This window comes from Carassius carassius, chromosome 15, assembly GCF_963082965.1.
Source record: "Carassius carassius chromosome 15, fCarCar2.1, whole genome shotgun sequence".
Lineage (NCBI taxonomy): Eukaryota > Metazoa > Chordata > Actinopteri > Cypriniformes > Cyprinidae > Carassius > Carassius carassius.
Window position 1 is genome coordinate 32291838 of NC_081769.1, and position 6000 is coordinate 32297837.

A 6000-nucleotide genomic window follows, 5' to 3' on the forward strand; every position below is an offset into this window, starting at 1 on the left:
AACCACTGCAGAAGCTTCTGTCACAAAAACAAATTCCCTGTACGTGTAAACATACCTGGCAATAAAACCCATTTGGATTATTTTTTATTAATTTGCTGTTTTATTTTGTCCTTTATATGTTCCCTTTCGAGGGAACTTCGAACTGCGTCCTCTAGGGGCCGCTTTGGGGAACACCTCGTCGTGACCCGTGTCTGAAGCATACATTGAAAAAACACCAACTTGTTGGCCGGCGACAGCCTCTGACGTCACTACCGGCGCGACTATAAATAAGCACCGGGATAGCACGTCATTATCTTCTTCATCTTCACTGACTGTTTTGTTTGAAGCGTGCATCTGAAAGAACCGGTAAGGGCGATCTTTCTCTGTCTATCATGGCGACAACTAGCAAGCGATTAGACGATGTGTGCTTCCGTGTCGGCATTATTTGACACCCGATGACACAAGCAATCTTTGCGTCATTTGTTTAAGTGAAGAGCACGCACGCGATGTCTTTAAGGAGGCAATCTGCGTTCATTGTGAGCATTTTTTCAATGGAAAAAGCTCCGCTCTCATTCGTCTCTCTTCTGAAAGAAAAGGGGAAAAAAAGGCATCCATCTGCTTCCCGCGGTTCAGGACGTGCCCACGCCAAGGCGTGGAACAGAATGAGCTTGTGAGAATACAGGTGTATCTGTCTGAATGGTTTAAAGAGGGACTTTCCCTTTCGTGCTTGTAAAAAAAGAAAAAAAAAAAGAAAGAAGGGCGGCGGACGAGAGAGAGCCTCGGGAGGATGATGTTATATCTTTAACACTTTCTGATACTGAGGTTAGTGCTCTGCTGAGTTTTTACCCAGGAAAAGCACGAGATATTTGAGGATGGTGAAAAAGCTGAGGCTGAGCCTTCTCAGTTCTCCTGCCCTGCGTATGTAGAGCTGTTGGAGGTTATTGAGCGAAAATTACCTTTTGACCATAACCCTCCAGCTCAGATGAGCCTTTTATTTCTGCATGATCTCCATACAGAGATTTAAAAAAAATGAAAGATGCCGTTTTCTTCTCACATCCATCGGTTTCGGCATGAAAGTAATCTCCTGACATCGAGGTGATGCGCGAAATCGGCTATGAGGGAATGCCCCCTGTAGAAAGAGCAAAAATGTTTATAAATAATTTATAAATAATTTTTATCTGTGAAATTTTTTTCTTTCTGCAGGGGAAACATCCTTTCTTGATCTCCCTCCTTGCCATTTAAGCCCCTTCAGAAAATCATCTCGCTTAAATGGCAAGGCATACGCAGTAGCAGGTCAGGCTGGGGCTTTATTAACACAATGCTGGTGCTTCAAGCATATCAGACTGATCTGCTAAGAGACCTGGATAGAGGCAGGCAGGAGCCTTTTTCTGATCAGGTAGCTGAGCTGCGCCACACCATGGATCTCTCTTCGTGCCTACCAAGTAGGCCGCCTCTGCCATTGGCAGGACTATGGCTGCCATGGTGGCAGCGGAGAGACATCTGTGGATGAACCTGGCAGACATCGGGTGGAAAGAAAATGCTTTCTTCTTGATGCTCAGGTTTAGCCTTCTGAGCTTTTCGGTACTTCCGTTGAGACGGCGATTTGAGAAGTTCAGGTAGACGAAGGCGCACTCTGCTGCTTTCAGATCCTTCGTTCCACAAAGGTCCAGGTCTGAGCCCGAACAACATAGGGGTCCTGGCCTGTCCCGATCTGAGGATCAAAGACAGGCACAGAAGGCTAGTGTCGCAACTCGCGCTCCTCCCCCACCTGCGGGCAGGGGTTAGAGGAATCGTGGGTCAAGAGGAGGTAAGCAGAACCTAAGGGGTATGATCTAGACGAGGCAACGTTCTCGTCCGAAACAGAGTGATACTGTGATCTCAGCCGGTATTAGGCGGCTGAGATCACAGGTCTCTGAGGGAGCCTCCTTGATCATCAGACCTGGCACAGCACTGCAGGGAATTTCATGAATGTCCGGCCAGGTCACCCCGAGGGGTCTCCTGGCAGCTTAGGGGTGCTGTCGCATCTAGCGGGAAGTGGAGGTGGCAGTTACAGAAGTCTTCTTGTATATGCTGCCTCAGGTGATGCTTCCCATTGCCCGAGGTTTGTAAAATTGAGCTTGCCTCTCCCATGAGATTCAGGGCCTCTGCGATGCTTAGGAACCTTTAAGTACACATGCTAAGCTTTGTGTACTTTCTCAAAACCACATGGTGATCAGTGTGCACGTGAACACTTTGCGCACTTTCTAAAAATCCACAAGTGGTAAGTTTGCACGCAAGACTCTGCAAACTTTCTGAAATCTTGTACGATAAGGGTTATGCGCTCCGCTTCGTTCCCTTTCTGAGATGGTTAGACCTTGGTTGCTTAGGAACCTTTAAGTACACATGCTAAGCTTTGTGTACTTTCTCAAAACCACATGGTGATCAGTGTGCACGTGAACACTTTGCGCACTTTCTAAAAATCCACAAGTGGTAAGTTTGCACGCAAGACTCTGCAAACTTTCTGAAATCTTGTACGATAAGGGTTATGCGCTCCGCTTCGTTCCCTTTCTGAGATGGTTAGACCTTGGTTCCTTGGGCTCCATTAAGCCAGTGTGTATTTGTTTATTCACCTCAAGCATCGCTTCCCTCAACATGAGGGGCTATTTGGGTGATTCTCGTGGTAACTTAGCAGCGCTCCCCTTTTTCCAAAAAAAAAAGGGTCACCTATGAGCGCGCTACTCTGAGCTCGGAGTTCTCCTCTCATATGAGACTGAGTTCTCTGTTTTTTTTCCCAGAGCGCTCCAGTATTGTTTCCATAGATCGAGTTAATGACTCTCAATCATACTGTTTTGAGATGCAACATTCCATCTATGAGCTGCTCTATCAGAGTGCCACGAGAGCCCCTCCTTAGAACAGTATTTGAAAATCCATGCTATGATAAGTGTGCACGTATAGTCTTTGCACACTTTCTGACAAATCCACACTGTGGTAAGTTCGCACACTAGTATTCTGCGTTCTTTCTAAAATCCTATATGGTGAGGGCTTCGCGCGGTTGCTTCGTGCCCTTTCTTGAGTTGGTAAAAGCCCCGTTCATCTTGGGCACCACTCCACCTATGTATCCTCGGATACCAATCTAAACAGGGTGTTGCTACTAGAGAACTGTCGAGACAGCTCTTTCAGCAAGCTTATGCGTAAGCTAGCGGTAGCCCCTGTGTGACAGGCAAGACTTGGTAGAAATACTAGGTTCTTAGCCTTATCCTTTTAAAGAAATCTTTCCTGATTCCAAGCCTTCAGCTCTACCCTGGGCCGAGGCCCTAACAATTAAGTTGGGTATGTAGCTTAGGCCTTTTGGCCGCAAGGGATACTGTCACAGACAGCCGTCTAACGTCCCAGGGGCGACGCCTGTTGAAATGGTAGAGTTGGTGCTTAGTGTTTGCCATGATTCTGGCCTGCACTCCCCTCAGCATGGCGGCGTGGGTATACCGTTCCCCAAAGCGGCCCCTAGAGGACGCAGTTCGAAGTTCCTTCGAAACGGAACTGTCTCAGGTTACGTACGTAACCATGGTTCCCTGAGTAGGGAACTAGACACTGCGTCCTCTAGCTCCCTGCCATGCTTCGGACGCAAGCTTCAGATGAAGAAGATAGTGACGTGCTCTCCCGGTGCTTATTTATAGTCACGCCGGTGGTGACGTCGGAGGCTGTCGCCGGCCAACAAGTTGGTGTTTTTTCAATGTATGCTTCAGACACGGGTCACGACGAGGTGTTCCCCAAAGCGGCCCCTAGAGGACGCAGTGTCTTGTTCCCTACTCAGGGAACTATGGTTACATACATTTTCTGTTTATTTATTACATTGTACATTTTTTATATTATTTTACTTATTCATAAATTTTTTTGTATTTATTTATTTATTTGATAAATATTAAATGTTTATTTTTAATTTTATTATTTTATTTACTTATTATGTTATACATTATAATTTATATATGATTTTAGTTATTTATTTTATTATTTTTATTTATATTATTTATTTGATTTAAATATTTAAAATTTTATTTAATCATTTTTATTTTGTCTATTTATTATTTTTTTATTGTATTTGCATTATTTCTTATTATATATTTATTATATTCTTCATATATCATATTGATTTAGTTATTTTCTTTTTTCTTTTGAAATAAATGTATTTTTTTATACATTTTATTATTTATTTTATTTTAGTCTATTTCTTTATTTCTGTTCTTTTATTTGTCCTATTTTGTTTCCCATTAGGATTTGTTCCTCAGTCATTATAGAAATGATTTTTCCTTTCTTGCCACGGTTCAGTCAAGATCCCTTTATTTCACAACAGATGTGAAGTAACTACATTTTCACCTATATAATCTGATTATCTGACACATTTCATTTCCCATTAGCTTCCTGTTAAGCAGGAAATCTCTGCTGAAGCAGATCGTTCACACGTAAGTTGGACAGAGGTCTATTAATGCCTTCTTTCAGTATTATTAGTTGTGATTGGTCAATAATGCTTTCATCTCTAGGCTTAGTGAAGTTTTATGATCCATTAATTATAATGGTGTCCTTTTGCTTGTTGTTTCATTCTAAAGCCTGAGCATCAGGTTCAGTGTTTTTTCAAAGACACTGGACCATTCTTTCCATTCAGTATGGTACATACTATTCTGCACTACTTCCATCATCTGTTATTCTCCATCATGTCCAGAAACTGAGTCAATCAGGTGTTGAAGGTCAAGTAGCTCCATTCACCTCGCCACAATAGAGACCTCATGTACCATTAAAATCGAAAAAAGCTTGTTGTCTACTATAAACAGAAATGGTGAGGAGCCGTTCTACATGACTTCATGTGCCCATTGTCTCTTTTTTGGTCATATATTGAGAAATAAATTGAAAAAGCAAGCAAACGAGGTAAAAAAAGCCAATGGAACAACTGTTGTGCAGTGAAACTGTAAAATGAAGAAGACAGAAAAAGCACAGCGAGCACCTTGCTTGTGTAGGCACCATTTAAAGCTTTTTCTTTTGAAGACTTTGACTTTTACATTTAATATTTAAGTTGTGTCCTAAAATGTAGGATTATTTCACACACACACACACACACACACACACACACGCGCACACAAACACACACACACACACACACACACATATAGTTTTAGATGCAAAAGCTTCTAAGTGCCGTCTGCAATTTTCTTCTAAAATTGCCATTTTTTTCCATTTTATAATTGTGTTGTTTCATTTCATGACAGTTTTGCTATTTTATTTTAGGGTTTATTCTACAGTAATGATAGATATTATACAGTAATAGATTTATAATATTTGTAATTTATTAGATGTTGAGTAAATATCCCTGCATTTTACAAGGGATATAAAGACTACTTTTTCTACTTTTAAAAAGTATATTACTGTCCTAAATGTTTATTATTTTATTTAAATTTTATATTAATATTTTTATTTTATTTTTCAGCTTCAAAGCTACATTGATCAAACTCGGTAGAGCATTTCATACTTTTACAACTCTGGATGATTTTTCCCCTAACTACATCAGACCAGATGCACTTCTGACATAAAGACTATATTAAAAGAAAACATAATATTTAATGTTAAAAGACAATCCCTAAATGCACTGCAACAATTTCTGAAAAAACATCCAATAGGATGTTATTTTTACCAATTTTTTTTCTCAGAATCTCTTTATTTGCTAAACAACATGCTAACATCAAAACCTATTCAAATCAATTGTTGATCAAATCTTTTGCATTTCAAATAGTTCACTTTTCTTGTTTGATCAACATTTTATTCAACTTTGGAATGCACCTTTATTATATTTTTATTATAAGAAGAGTAACATAAATGCATATTTATGCACACACACACACACACACAAAAATAAAACACCTAAAACAAACTATATAATTGCAAAGTCTATAGAATATGAAAAAAAGAATGTTTGTTTTAAACTAAACATTATTAGTTTTTAACAGGAATAACATACAAAATAACAAATATCAAAATGACATAAATCCAAAAAAAAAA